The sequence below is a fragment of the Rattus norvegicus genome, chromosome 13, assembly GCF_021556685.1.
Source record: "Rattus norvegicus strain SHRSP/BbbUtx chromosome 13, alternate assembly SHRSP_T2T, whole genome shotgun sequence".
Lineage (NCBI taxonomy): Eukaryota > Metazoa > Chordata > Mammalia > Rodentia > Muridae > Rattus > Rattus norvegicus.
The window spans coordinates 102,903,335-102,919,563 of record NC_141546.1 but is presented as its reverse complement, the minus strand read 5'-3'; the positions used below and the strand labels follow the sequence as shown (position 1 = coordinate 102,919,563).

General features: G+C 44.2%; 1 protein-coding gene across 1 annotated transcript in view; it reads right to left on the bottom strand.

Moving 5' to 3' along the window:
- The window catches only part of Ush2a (usherin), a 666,484-nt gene that overhangs the window by 176,936 nt on the left and 473,319 nt on the right, over positions 1–16,229 (bottom strand). The gene's annotated exons all lie outside the window — the stretch shown is intronic.

Genomic DNA, 16,229 nt, shown 5'->3' with positions numbered 1-16,229 from the left:
CAAGGGAGAGAAGCCTTGGTAAGCACAGCAAAAGTTGAACTATGACAGATGTAAGATCTTCTCTCTATGCCCTCTCCTTTCCAAAACCTAAGACAGATGACGTGGCGTGCGCTGGCCAAAGGTGCACCTGCACACAGCCGTGACGCCAACATGCAATGTCAGCATTCTGGCCATGACTGGCACCTCTACGTTTTTCTCTGTAGCATGTCTTCAGTGCTGTTGACTGTGCTGGTCTAAGAAAGCCCTTGAGAGTCATGAAGAGCCCTGCAGAATCTAGGCTCTCTAAGACAGTGTCATTCTCTCTCTCTGTCTGGATCTTGCAGGGCAAATCTCTATGGTCGGCTCTCACACTGTCTGCCATGGTCAATTCCCAAATCTCGAAAGTCCTCAATAGCACTGACTTCCTCCAAACGGTCGCTGACATTTCTTTGCATTTGAATCGCTGCTAGATAGATTTGTTTCTTCAGTAACTCTACCTCATATGTGGTTTGTGGTCAGGAGTCTAGGAACTGGAGTTCCCATAACAAATGCCCTTAGAAAGAACATTTGATTTTTTTTTTAAAAGATTGACTGGCCATTTCATTTCAGACACCTGCATACTTTGTGGGGCTGGTGTGCAGTGAACGAGGAACAACTTCCTGCCTTCTCGGCATGTTACTACTCCATTTGCTGTGGTGAGTGAGATCAGAAAAGTAAATCTCTGTGCCCCGGTGACTCACATCTGTTATTGCAGCACTCAGGAAGCTGAGGCAGGAGGATAACCATCAGTTCAGGTCAGTCTGGGTTCTCTCAAAGCACAAAACAGAAAAAGACTGATGTCTAGATTCATAAGGAATCTGCCTCAATTCCATGCACATGATTTCCACACAGTGTTTTCTGTAAGCAGAGACTGGTTAAAAGCTTGAGACCATGCTCCAGAGAGTTCACGTATTTCTGAGACACAGCAGCCTTCTAGGCATGCCTTCTCTATGAATCATAAAATGATCTTTGTCATTATCGTTTTTGAAAACTGGATGGAATTCTGACATGAAAGGCAATTCCTATCGTGCTACTCTAGAGTCTCTCGCTGGACATGTAACCAGTCACACGGGTGTAGTGTGCTTTGCACACAGAGGACGCTCTTGCAGCACATGCGTCAAAGTAAGGCGAGCACATGTGGGCCTGGGCTATGCATCAAGGCATCATTTTTGACTTGATTGTTTGTGTATGTGGTATGCACATCATAGTGTACCCGTGGATGTCAGAGGACAACTTCCCTCCATCTGTCATCTGGGGCGTCACTGGCATCAAACTTAGGTCATCAGGCTTGGCAAGAATATCTTACCCACTGAGCCACTCCACTGGCCCAGCCAAGTCTTAGCCATAAAGGTTTCCCAGTAACTCACACTGAGCATTAATTCTCAGCCACCGTGCAGACTAAGTTTTAAACCGCCATTGGTTTAGGGTCTGATCAGCACCCTCAGCGAAGAAACTCAGTTAAGTAAAAACATTTCTGAAAAGGCAGCAGTCAAGAGAAACCTTGACATTTTAAGTTATTTTTTCCATTCTCCAGAGAGTGCACGTACAGCGCACCTTGCCATGACGCTGCAGAGAGCAAACTGTGTCGCTATGCGGGTTTCAAAGGCCAATACGACCTGCTGTTTTCCCAGGGATCCGCCTTTCAAGTCAGCTCTACGCTGTGAAGACCCCACAGCTACACTCATTGCATCGGTGAATTACAGCAGCGACCATGCTCTTCTGTGAGAGTGGCTGGGGGTCAGGAGCACGTGCACATGGGCACATGTGTGTGTAGAGGACAGTCTAACCTCAGGTGCCATTCCTCAGGGACTTCTCACCGTCAATTCAAGACATGGAATGTCACCGGACCTGAGGCTCACTGAGTAGGCTAGGCTGGCTGGCCAGTAAGCCCTGTGGCCACCATGAGTGGCTCTATATAGAGTGCTGGGAATCCAACTCATATCCCCAACATTACTTAACCATATGTACTTAACCAGCTGAGCTATCTCCTAGCCAAAGAAGACTACATTTAAGTGACGGTCTGATAGGGCAGGGAACGAGAGTCACACTATCTTTAATATTCTCTGATAATAAGCCACCGTGGGTACACACACTATAGAACACACGGGGGTCAAACATTCCAACTGGACATTTTAATTCTGTCATGTGATACTAAAGTTATTGTTCTATGTCGGCTATACTGCATAATAACATGGCTTCCCCTGTCAAAAGCTGTCACTTCTGATAAGCATGGGAGTTAGAAAGCAGCGAGAATACAAATTCCTCTCAGCTACCTTTACATAGGATGCTGAAACATAAGCCAGGACGCTGCATGAAGACTTAGGCTTCACAGTGACACTTTACTACTGCATCCTACTTATCTGATCACCATTTGTCCAAATAGCATGTGGGATCCACAAGGGGAAAATCTCATGTTTCAAGACCTCAGACTAAACTCTTAGGGTCTTTGGATTTCTAATCCACCAAGACAGGCCTTAACTAAATGTGGACATTTTGGCCACACCTTCACGTAGCGTACACTCTCAACAGCGGCCTATACCGTGTTTTCAGAAATGGTGAGAATACTTTAGATATAAAACCAAATATGCATTTTGACAAAATGTTAACTTTTGGTTTTGAGTCAAGTCACTGAGCATTTAACTGCTCTGTAGGTTCGTTTACTAAGAACTACACCAGGAGAGAAAGGAAAAAGCAGGTAAAACGTACATGCAGCATGTGAACTGCGAAATAATAAAGTCAAATACTTTCATCCTTAAAAACCACATAAACCAAGGCTATTGCATTCTAGAAGGCATTCTGTTATTCAAGAAGGTATCGTGGGAGGTGTGGATGACAATATGAATATGTGTTTAAGAAGACAGAGGGGATTCTGGGAAGGACCAGGACAGGAGAAATAAGGCCACCATAGAATCCACTCAACATGTAGACAGGCAGCCAGCAATGTGGCCGCTCTGCTGCTTGAGATCACGTCTCAACCACCACACACATTATAATGAAATAAGAGAGTTACAGAAGCCATCACCCCCCACCCCCCGTGGGCAGTCTGAGAGTGAAGGAGGGTGACTGTTCAGTGCCATTCCTTCTAAAAACAAGTAGCCCCCTTCAGAGTTGATAACCTGGCTGAATGGAGTGGGTAAAACCAGGAACCGCAAGGAGCGAGAATGAGCCCCAGTGCTCTGACAGAAGGTGACACTCACACTTCTCCCTTCAGGAATTTCAAGTAGTGCTCCAGAGGGGACTGCCAGGGGATGAGTTTATCAGTTTGAGAGTTCCTTCAAAGGCAACATCAAGGTTCTGGTGACACCAGCAGTCCATCCTCCTAACCAATCCAAATAAACAGAATCTGGGGAGTTTTCCAAAGTTTAAACTTAGAAAAAAAGAAAAAAAAAAAAAACAACGCTAACCAGGTATCATTCTGTCTTTACAATTGAAAGAGATGGATGATGTCCCTTCGATCATTAAAGTTACATTTTGCTGGAGGGAGGTGAGCACTTAACCACATGAGAATAATGCCTCAAGTTATTGGCTGCAGTAGTCTGGGTCTTCTGTGCAGAAACACAAAGGAAAGTTGAAACAAAGTAACGGGGTTACCGCCTGCTCCCAGCTACTCAATCCATGCGCCGGACTTGTGTGGAAAAGGTGGAAGAATCCAGTACCGGAGAGTACGAGCAAGAGACGGAACGTTGGGAAACAGGACAGAGTGTCTGCTGCAGGCTGGGATGGAGCTTGCCAACTGTGTGGGATTTTATAGGCTAAGAAAATAAATTTGGATTTGTTTCTGAGTGTGTTGGAAAACCACTGGACATTTCTGAGCCAAGATAGGAAAAGGGAGTTATTTACCTAATGTTCCCATTCCTTACGCACCACACTCCCGACATTTCCTAGGTTCTGGAAACAGGCTCCAAGTACATCATGCAGAGAGAGTTAAGGCAGAGAAATTGGCAGTCCTTGCTTCTCGAGGTTTGTGTTTGGAGCATGGAAGTAACTAGGACTGCTCTGTTATGGCTGGAGTGGAGTGTGGCTTGGAGGTGGCTAGGTGACGGTCTGACAGCGGAGTCTGGTTCGGCAACTGATCATAGAAGATGGTGCCTGCCTCTCTTGCCTCTCTTTTGGTGCATGCTGCTGGCCGGAGGCGGGGCACAGTGGCTTTGCCTGCTGATGACTATGTACAGACAACACAAAGTCAGGCTTAGCATGCTAGAGCTGAGCAAAGTCCATTAGCTGAGTGGTTGACTGGCAAGACACAAGGCTAGGATACCTTGAGGGACTTCACCCAGGAGGGCAGCCTTGTGGGATGAGTGAGTTCTTCCCCTGCCCCACCAAGTGTGTGTGTGTGTGTGTGTGTGTGTGTGTGTGTGTGTACGTATGTATATGTGTATATGTATGAATGTATGTATGTACATGTGTGTCTGTGTGTGTGTCTAAGTATGTGTGTATGTATACATATATATGTATGTATGTACATGTGTGTCTGTGTGTGTGTCTAAGTATGTGTATTTGTGTATGTGTACATGTATATATGTATGTCTGTCTGTGTGTCTGTGTGTATGTCTGTATGTGTGTGCCTATGTCTGTGTGTGTTTATGTCTCCGTGTGTGTGTGTGCATGTATGTACGTATGTATGTATGTATGTGCATGCATGTGTATGTGTTTCTTGGGTGTTTTGCCCTTTGGTACCACAGCCATCAACAATAGCGATCATTACATATACCAGGAGATCTGGCTATGTGACGATCTTCTTGGGGTCTTTATAAGAAAAACATATACTGTCTAAAAGAGCTTCATCTGATAGCCAGGGGTCGATGATGGACAGTGACAGTAGCCAATGAGCGACACGGGGAGGAAACATGTTGGATAAAGAGTAAGGACTAAGCCAGAGCAAGGAGCAGAGAAATGCAAGCCGGATCAGGCAATCAGGGCTGAGCCTATGAAACAGAAGCTTTGAGGGGTGCACATGCTCATTATTTTTGCTAGCTATGGAAAGAAACATGTAATGGTTTATCATGAATATTAATTACCAAAATGAGACTCATAGCTAAGAATAATTTGAAAGCCATAAGATGGGAATATCTGAGGCTACCAGGGGGTAGACAGCAAGTCTCTTCTCTCAAAATCTAAGTGAATTTGGTTGACTTTCACGAGGGTTCTACAAACTGAAAGGGCAAAGGCTGGGAAGAATGATGTCAGCAAACACAGAGAAGAGCCACGCATGGGAAACTGGCGTGGCTGCAAGGCAAATGAAATCGATGCTTAGCAAACTTGGCCTTCAGAGTTGCTGCATCAGGACAGTAATGCGGCTAAGGCAGATGCAGGCTCTTACCATCAACTGGGCTGGATTCGATCTCTGGAACTCACATGCTAGAGGAGAGAACTGATGCTGATAAGTTGTGTTTTGGGCACCTCATGTGTGCAGTGGCAAGTGTGGACTCAGCCATATATACATATACATATACACACATATATATATGTGTATATATATATATTCACAAAACCCCCAAAATTATCAAAATTTAAATAGGAGTGTTAAGTGGAGTTACCCTACAATGGGGACCAATACTTCTTCTGGACACATGGGCTAACAAAAGCCCAGAGCTAAATACACGTTAGCTGTTTCCAAGTCATTGGTCCCTGAGATCTCTTAGACCCTTCTGCAACTATGGGGCATTGTCATTGCCCTGGTTACCCTCAATAAGAACTTACACCGAATGCCCCACATACTTGAATCATAGAGATGGAGACGTCAGCCTAGCACCAACCTGGAAGCTTCCATCCCGCTTGAAGGCTCTATGAATGTTACCATGGAGAAAAGTCATCAACTATCTGGCCCAGCGGTTAACTCTGCAAGTTCCAGTAATGATTGTCCTGACGAGATGTACCCACTGGTGCAATTACGGCACCAATGTTATGGGAGTAACCAATCAATTGCTTTCTGAGTGGATTTAAAGGCCCTGTCACAAGAATGAACTGTTAATTGTGCCCAGACTGGTAACTGGCTATGTCAGCGGATCTGGTTAATGGACCCAGTAATAACTGACCCCTAAGTCCTTATGTTCACACCCATAGGTCAGTGTTTCTCTCAACCCTCGTGAGGGAAGCTGCTTTTGCAGGAGACGGTGATTAATACCGTCCACGTGTGGGCAGCATAAAGAGGGTGAGGAGACTGTGGTATACTTCACTCTAAATGAGACACCTGTCTAATCATATCCTCCTTTCCCCAGGGCTCAGAGACTAGAGCAGAAGAGGAGGTAGGAAGACTGTAGGATCCAGAAGCAGTGAACGGATGTCTGTGGTGAATTATTTGTTGGACATGACAAAGCCACACCCACGTTAACTCATAGTGGCTGTGACTGCATACACAAGACGTGTGTATAGGATGGATCCTCACCAAAAGTCAAGCAAAGACAAGGGAGTTACTCATGAAGTCCTAGTCCTGAGAAGCTGTGGACAGTTGTCAGGTGCCGGGGGCGGTAAAGTAATATTTCTTCAGAGATGCAACCCCTGAAAGGCCACTAATGCTCCAGTAGAAGCCCATGGCACATACAGGAAACACTGTGATTCTGTGAGTTTTAAAAAAGAGAAAGGCCATGAAGTTTGGGGAAAAGTGATGGAGAGGTTAGTGGGGCAACTGGAGGAGAGGGAATGGGGGTGGGGGTGGATCCAAAACCCTTATGTACATGCATGAAACTCAATAAAAAAATCAAAAAGATGAAAACTGTCAAGTACATGAACTTTTTAGATGTGGGAAAGGCGGGGAGAGGGTTGTATTTGCAGGAAAAGATGACCAGAACGGTAAGAATTAACTTTTGTTTCCAGGTAACATATGTGACAAGAGACATCACACGAGAAAATCAATAGACAGTTGGATGTGAGAGCATGGTTCAGGGACACAGCAGGGCCAGGGGCCTTCACGAGATGCTGAGTGTTCACTCTCTCTGAATAAGGAGTGCATCTTCTGTTGACTGCGCCCAGAATTAATGAGTGTGCTTGTAATCGAGCCCAGAAGTGGGCTTCTGAGAGCTCGGAATGGGTGAATTTACAGGTGAGTCTACAGAGAGAATCTCCGGGTGAGGGGGGAGGAAGGGGTGGCTATACAAAGGCTGCCTCGGTGACTGAGCTGCACACACGTCGTGTGCAGATGCCGAGCTTCAGGAGTACATTCTGAAAGCCACTGTGGTCACAGGACACTGGGTTTTGTCCCACAGTATGGAGCCTACACCAGATCCTCTGTCTGAAGAGCCTCGCCCATACCTTCTAAAGATTCAAAGAGAAATTCTGAATTGAAATTAACTTCCAACTGTCCACATTAGCAAGTTAGGGAGTTCAGAGCAGCATTTCTCAGTCTGTGGGTCACGACCTCTTTGGCAAACCTCCATCTCCAAAAATTAGTTACCATGAGTAACAGTAGCAAACTTCCAGTTATGAAGTAGCAACATGAGGAACTGTATTAAAGTTTGGCAACACTAGGAAGGCTGAGAACCACTGGTTTAGAAGGCATGTGATGGAAATACAATTTAATAGGTTGCACCTTTTATCTTCCCTATTGAAATGGGTTTAATACACAGCACATGTACGTTTATGAAATTGTAAGTTACCACCCCCAGTTCAAGTTCTGAGTCACTGAAAAGTATCGGAGAAAATGCCTTACACCTCAAGTGCAGTCTTAAAGCCTAGAAGCCTCAGTTTCACCTCAAACAAGAGGTGAAGAAAACTCTGTTAGCTCCGACCTCTCCCATCGGACTCAACTCTGAGGTAATTTGAAAATACCCCGGGGTTTATGTATGGTGCTCATGGTTTAACTCCTTTGGAAGAACACAGCCTATCATTGCCTCTGTCATAACGATGACCCAAATGTTGCATTATAAAAATATTATGGGCTCCACTCAGTATCTCCAGGCAAAACTGAAAACAATTATTTTGTTACCGTTCCAAGGACATTATACCTCAGACACAGCACCAACGATTCAGCCTCAAACCAGTGTGGTCTCAATTAAAGGCAATAAAAGATGAGGCCTGGGCTCCCTTCTTGCCTGTCCCTGGAGCTCCATGCCTGGAAACCATGAGCTTCGGGATACTGGCAGGGACAGGAAAACTTTTGTTTTTGTTCTCAGCTTTTCCTTCTATGGAGACAGTGTAAGCAAACTTCCCAGGCAGCTGTGTACCCAGGGAAGCTGTTGGCTGGAGTGCTTGTCATATTTCAATCAAAGTGGGAGCTGGCCCATTCTCCCCACCTAGCACTCTCTCTACCATTTCAAGGACCAGAATTAATGAATTAGCTATTGATTAAATTCCACTCTAGCAAATCCACCAAGGCAAATAAATGAACTACCCAGGGCACGTGTAGGCCATGGCCAGACATGTCTGGGGTATCGATCAGTAGTTAGTATTCTCTGGGGACACGGAAGCAGCCGATGATAAGATGACAGGAAGGGAAGGTGAAGGATTGGAGAAGAGCTCGTTTCTAAAGGGGCAGATCTGGAAGCTACCATGGTCTGTAGGATCTTTCCGCATGCATGTGTGCCTCTGGGTTACACAGAATGTAGGGGACAGGGCAAGAGCCCCATACTGCAGATGATGAGGTCAAAACTTCGGAGTAAGTCGAGGTCAAAGACAAGGATGAGCGGAAGCACTCCAGGCAGCCAATCAAACAGGCTCATGTGACAGTCACGTGCTAGTAGAGTGTATCAGTTAAGTTTTGCTGACATTGCATTTTATCAAAGTGGGGAGGGGACACTGAGAATGTATTGCTTTATAAACAGCCAAGTTATTTGCTGTGTTCTAGAAGTAAAGTCAGTCTACTGACTTTTTTTTCCTGAGTGGATTTCACATTTGATTTTTACATATTGCTAACATAAAGGAGATTAAAAAACAAAACAAAACAAAAAAACCCAGAAACAAGGGGTTGGGAATTTAGCTCAGTGGAGAGGATTTGCCTAGCAAGTGCAAAGCCCTGGGTTCGGTCCTCAGCTCTGGAAAAAAAAAAAGAACAAACAACCCAGAAACATAATTAACAAGTATTCGTTGCCAGAGAGTATAACAAAATTACACAGACAATGTTATGCTCACACGAGGCTAACTGCTTTGGTGCTGGTGTGCTCTGATTGATGTCTTGGCAGCCCTGTACCCGCTCCTTGCAGCCTTGCCTTTGGGAACTGGTACTCTGCCACAATGGTTCATTTTAAGAAAGAAAACATTTTACGGGCCAACATTTGGTTGTGAATGGTGTCTTTCGGGTTTTTGTTTTTGTTTTTTTTTTTTTTGTTAGATCTCTGGCTGAAGGAAGGAAAGTAGAAAACATCCACAAATCAGCTAAGGCAGTGCCCTAAAGAAAACTACAGCAGAGAGAGGCATCTGGTGCTGGCGAGCATGCCGTGAAACTGCTATTGCCCCTCTCTCAACATGCCATAAAGCTGCTACTGCCCCTCTCTCCACATGCCGTAAAGCTGCTATTGCCCCTCTTTCCACATTTCATAGTGGAAAAGTCCGCACACGTTGCTATCTGAGGACTCTGGAACGTAACCATGGCAGTGACATCAGGAAAGGCATCAAGTCATGCAGAGTGCGTGTCAGAGAAGGTACTCCCTGTTTTACCTTAACCTCCACATGTAACCCACGGGCAGCCCCAGTGTGAGACAGAAAGCCATGTACATGAAGCCTCAAAGACTGGCAAACTATGTCAACCTTTGTGGCTGAAGACTGAAGAGGGAAAGATCTGTGCCAGACAAAGTGTGGGGCAAATTCTCATTCTGTTTGGTTCCTTTGTTTTTCTTCATGGCCCTGCCAGAAAGGTGGATCTTGTCAGGGGGAAGCACCATGGCTGCTGTGGCCTAAGAGGAATCAGAAAGACCATGGACAGATCCCTTTTCTATTCAGAGGAACCAGAAAAAGGACCCCTGTGGCCCAGAGAATAAATTCAGGGAGGAAGGGGGATCATTGCTGTTTCCTTTTACTTTCTCCTCATTCCCTCCAAAATGGCATCAGTTGTGCAAACTGCATGGTCACCAGAAGGCAGAATTCCCAGAGAAATTAACATTTCTGCCAAAGGTCCAGGAAAGGAAGTGCAAGGAAGGGTTGGGAAGCCATAGAAGATTCAGAAACAAAGTAATACACACTCAGAGTCAACTCCGAGTGGCGTGTTCCTGATTGTGTCACATCTGAGGGACAAGTTCCAGCACCTGAACCTTTCTACAGTGGCCCAGCCAAGTCCCGAGTGAACCATGGGGAAGGCGTTCACAGGCAGGAGGTACTGCAAGCCTGGAGGAAAAGGAGCTGGGTGCTCCATTACTGACAGAGAATTTTAGCCTAAACTTAACCAATTGTCAACCATAGGTAAAGGAAAATGGATCCGTCCTTAGAGGCTATGAACAAAGCTATTGTACCACAGCCTAATGCTTAAAGATGATTTCAGGAAAGGATCCCATCATTCTAAATAATACTAACACACAGGTTACCCTGAATTCCCCATTCCAATGTGGCAGTGGGTCATTGAAGTTCTAATCAGTTAGTAGCCTTGCAGAAAGGTCACTGTAAGGTATGACTTCTTTCCAGAATTTTTCTTCACACACCAAAGAAAATGCACAATTATATGGAGAGACATCAAAACGCCTCTGACAATAATTGACAGAGCAACACAGCAGGTCAGTAAAGTTTATAGATAATCCGAAGTCACCATGACTCAGCCTCCTCTTCCCAGCGTTTATAAAACACACCCATCAAAGAGGCACCTTCACTCTCTCCAAGTGCAACTGGTATGCACGTAATAACTAACATACGTTGTATCTTTGCCCTGAAACAAACCTAACTGGTGTGAGAGAACTGAGAAATCTCAAACCAGTGTCCACAGAACACATGAGAATTAAACTAAAAGTCTGTATAAAGTTAATTGTGAATTAACTTATCTCCTTGTGAACCATCTACAGGGCAATAAGGTCCAATGTAAGTAAAAACATTTTGAACAAATGTGAGTGTCACATCTTACACATCTTACAGTGTGCTCTGCGTAAGTCAGAGATTAGAAGACACCTCAAAGCACTAGGCTTTTCACTTCCTTTCTTACCAATGAAGTAAGCTGCTCTCTGAGGAAATGGATAGAAAAGCAAGAAAGAAGAGAGAAACAGCCAAGAGCAGAATCATCTGGAGTAGCAAACTGAAAATAATATTTCAAAGAAAACCAATAAAGATTCTTCCTCCCTCTGTAGGCCACCTTGGTGCTTGGCTGATGGTGCCCTTTGTAAAACAGATGTGCTGTAGCTTCAAGAGATCCTGTCTACTAGGTGTTGGTCTAAATGCCTTAGCTACAGGGGCCCTGTTCAGAAAGTCCTTGCCTGCCAGTGAATTTAAGTGTATCCTCACTTTCTCCCCCATCGTGTCTTCTATGTATCTGGTCACAGATCTATAGTGAGATCCTAGGTGGGGATGTAGCTCCATTCGGAGTTGAGTTTTGTACAGGGTGAGAGCTACAGATCTATCTTCCTTCTTCTACTGAAGAAATAGAGTTTCATAGTTTCCTAGATATGAGAAAAAAAGTTATAAAAACAAGGTTTTGAGAAATACATCTGGTGGTCAGGATGCCTATGACAAACTTGTGACCTTTCTGAGAGATACATTTGACATCATGATGTCCAGTGATAAAGTTTTGGTGGTCAAGATTCTTACTAAGCTAATTAAAACAAAACAAAGAAAACAGCTGTTCTCAGAAAGACCCCCTACCCCTCCCTGTGGTAAATTCTGAGAACAACGGCAAGATGTCATCCTGACCCTGCCCAACCACCCAGTTCACCTCCCCTCTAAGGGACGTGCCAACTTAGCCGTTTCCCAGTGATTCTCCAAGGCCAGGTGTAGGACTGGACGAGGAAAGTGACTAATTGAACCAAGAACAGCCCATTGAGCAGGCCAGCCAATACCTGACCAGATCCTTTGTCCTGTGTACACCAATGAGAATGGGCCAGCTTATCCTGTTGCTGAAGTCTGCCCTCTGTAATGAATAAAAGTTGTGTGCTTTTTGGGTTCAGGGTTGCCTCTCCCTGAGTGGATGAGCAAACCCACGTATGTGGATTAAAAATCTTATACCCTCATGCTATTGCAGTGGTCACTTTGTCAATCTGTGCTCTGTGGGTGGTGCTCTTGAGGTAAGGCCACTATGGGGTCTTACAACACTACATGTAGTTACCTCCAGTTTGAATAGCACCATTTGTTGGAGATCTCATCTTTTCTCCAGTATGTCTTTTTGGCCTCTTTGTCAAAAAGTCAGTTGGCAATGAGTTTCTGTCCTTATATGTGGCTTCCTCAATTCTATTTCTTTGATACATGTGTCTGTGTTTAAACCAAACACCATGCCTCTTGTTTTTTCGTTGTGGTGGCTTTGCAGTATAACTAGGAATCTGGGGTGTGAATAGCTCCAGCAGGCGTCTTTTTTCTGACTCTTCAGAACTGTTTGGACTGTCCTTGTTTTTGATTTTTCTAAAAAAGAAATTTAAGACCATCCTCTCAAATTCTGGACAGAATTGTGTTGGAATTTTGACAGGAATGATGTTGAATCAGTAAGACCGCTTCCAGTAGGAACGCTATAAAGACACCACTAGTGTAGCAGGAGACTGTGGTCAGCATAGTAACTACAATTTGTCAAGCTGCAGAAAAGAGATCATGGAGTACTAAGTTCTAAATGGGACATCTGTATCCTCTGCACCCCTTTCTCAAGCCTCAGGGACCACTGTGGAAGAGAGACTGGAAAGATCTTAAGTCTCAGGGGCAGTGGATGACTAAAAGAAAACAGTGTTTTCCAGACACAGCAGGGTGGTTAACATAAAATCTCGCAGTGGTTGTGCAGCCTGCATAAAACCTGTGCAAGCTCAAGTTGGATAAATTCCCAGTATGAAAAAGGAAGCTTGAAGAATCACCTTTATCTGAGGAACAATTGGCAAAAGATAGCTTCGAGGAGAGGGGAGCAGGTGGAAGTAGTTTTCTTTCTTTCTTTCCTTTCCTTTCTTTTCTCCTTTCCTTTTCTCCTTTTCTCCTTTCCTTTTCTCCTTTCCTTTTCTCCTTTTCTCCTTTACTCCTTTCCTTTTCTCCTTTTCTCCTTTACTCCTTTCCTTTTCTCCTTTACTCCTTTCCTTTTCTCCTTTTCTCCTTTACTCCTTTCCTTTTCTCCTTTACTCCTTTCCTTTTCTTCTTTCCTCTCCTCCTCCCTTCCCCTCCTACTCTCTTCATTCCTGCCTTCCTTTTTATTGGCTATTTCTTTATTTACATTTCAAATGTTATTCCCCTCCCCAGTTTCCTGTCCAAAAGCCCCCTACCCCCTCCCCTCCCTTTCTTCTATAAGGGTGCTCCCCCACCCCACCCCCACCCCCACCCCCGGGGTAGTTTTCCTAAAGGGTATAGCCTCGAGTAGGTTAACCATGTTCTAGTGGAGAGCCACACTATTGAATACATTGTCACAGTAGAGCTTGGGGTGGTGAAGTAGGGAAATCTGGGAAGAGTTTGGGGAGTTTCATATATTACATTGTATAAAATTATCAAAGAACTAATAAAAACAAAACCAGAAAATACCAATAAAGCCAAGAGGTTTTTAGAGAATATCTAAATTAAAAGCCTCTATTATGGTTTGTATATGTGTGGCTCAGGGAGTGGCCCTATTAGGAGGTTTGGCCTTGTTGGAGTGGGTGTGTCACTGTGGGTGTGGGCTCTAAGACCCTCACCCTAGCTGCCTGGAAGTCAGTATTCTGTTTGCCTTCAGATGAAGATGTAGAACTCTCAGCTCCTCCTGCACCATGCCTGCCTGGATGCTGCCATGTTCCCGCCTTGATGATAATGGGCTGAACCTCTGAACCTGTAAGCCAGCCCCAATTAAATGCTGTCCTTATAAGAGCTGCCTTGGTCATGGTGTCTGTTCACAGCAGTAAAACCCTAAGACAGCCTCTAAGACGACTACCATACAAGGAAATAAGTCAATGCATACACTGTAAACAGACTTCTACTCTTATAGCTGACAAATTATCTGAAATTGACCAACTCTTTGCACAACCAAGTTAAAAGAAAAGGCTCAGTTGAAAGGAAACAGCTAGGAAAGTTACAAATAATTAAGAAAACCGCATTCCAAGTTAGTGGTTTTCCTCCAAGAAAAACTCGAGACAAAAGTGGGTTTCATCTGTGAATTCCACCAACATTCAAGAAGTATATGATAACGTCTTGGGGGATTTCTCTACAAAATAAAGGAGTAGCCTTCAACCCATTCTATAGGGACAGAATCACAGGACAAACAAGGTATCTGCACTGCCAGAGGACAAGGCACACGGAAGGCGGAAACACCTGCAGCCTAAAGCAAGCGGCTCCCAGCAGCACGGAAAAAGTGAAGCTCACATCACAGCCACACGGGGCTTAGCCAGAGAAAGCTGACTGCTTTAAAGTTAGCACCTAATTAATCGTCCAAAGATATAAAATGTGGGAAAATATGTGACACGATTTTATACATATCTATAACAATAAACAATGCTCAGAGAGTGAGTTCCAAAAGATAATTCCTCCACCTGATGAAAGGTTTCTCTCTAAATTTCATAGGTGACAAACAACATCCTTAATGGGAAAAGGGCCAAAAGCTTCGCTTTGCAGATCCATGTAGAGATTAGGAATCTATGATCGCAGGCCTGAGGAGGCTCATAATGAATGTAGTAAGGTTGCTGTACACAGTTTTATTATATCAAAATCAATGGTGTTTCTACATGCCAATAACAAACAATTAAATTTTAATTTTCTTAAAGGAACATTAATAAATGGCACCCCTAAAAGGAAACAATTAGGCACAATTCTAATGGAACACCTTCACTACTGTGTACTGAACTCTGCCAAACGTTCATGGGATGGATGTATCGAATACATAAGCAATTTATGTGCCTAACACCTGAAAGATTGGATAGTATTGAGATACAAATTTTCTCCCTATTGACTCACAGGTTTAATATGTGCTCCTAATTTAAACCACAGAGATTTTTGTAGATATGAGGAACTGTTTCCAAAATCCTCTTGTAAAAAAACAGAATTGAAAGAAAAAGCTAAAACGAGCTTTAAGAAGATAAAACAGAAGAGTCAGATTGTGTGTTTTCATAGGTCATATGAATCTGTAGCAGTCAGCATGAAGAAGCATGATGCCGGTGATCTGATTAACATATTAATAAACTGAATAGAAGATTCAGAAGTGCCCTACAGAATGTGCTCATGTTCACGTCTCACAGCATCCCAGAATATTCAGCAGAGAAAATACTCACTGAAGTAAATTGTATTTACTGTAAAAAACCAACAGAAAATAAAAATAACACTAACCTTCTCTCACATAGCACTTTAATTACAGATATAAATTCAAAATATAAACAGACAGCTGTCCTAGGAGAAGAAAGATAGTGGGAATACAGTTTATATTTTTGGAGTTTTGGTTTTTCCTTTGACCCAGGATTTCAGACAGCCCAAGATGGTCTTGAACTTGAAGCTCTAGGAGAGAAGCTCCCAAGCTCAGATACGGCAGAGTTCTTGTGTTAATGCCAGGTGTAGAAGCCAGACAAGGAGAAAAGGCAAACGCAATGCCCCCGACACTTAAGTCTTGTGTTTTGTAAAGACTACTATTAAGTGACAAGGAAATTCAACCTTGGCCTGGCATGGTGACCCACACCTGTAATCCCAGCATTTGGGAGCCTGAGACAGGAGGCTGAGAAGCTCAAGGTCTCCCTAGGTGTGGTGGCTTGAACAGACATGGTTCCTATGGGCTCATATATTTGAATGTTTGATCATTAGGGAGTGGCGCACTTGACAGGGATTAGGAGACATGGAGGAAGTGTGTCTGTCACTGGAGGTGAGCTTTGGGCCTTCAAATGCCCAAGCCAGATCAGGGGCTCTCTCTCTCTTTGCTGCCAGGATGTGAAATTGCAGCTATCTCCCCAGCGTCACGTCTGTCTGTCTGTCTGCTGTCATGCTAATGACAATAATAGACCAACCCTCTGAAACTCTAAGCCAGCCCCAATTAAATGCTTTCCTTTCTAAGAATTGCTATGGCCATGATGTCTCTTCACAGCCATAGGACGCTGACAAGACACTGCTACACACAGCAAGTTCGATGCCAGTTGGGACTATAAGACTACATGAGACCTTGGTCTCAGAACAGATCAAAGCCACCCTCCCAACCCCCGACTTCCTTACCCCCCATTTTTCCCCAAACCATAAGACAAATCATA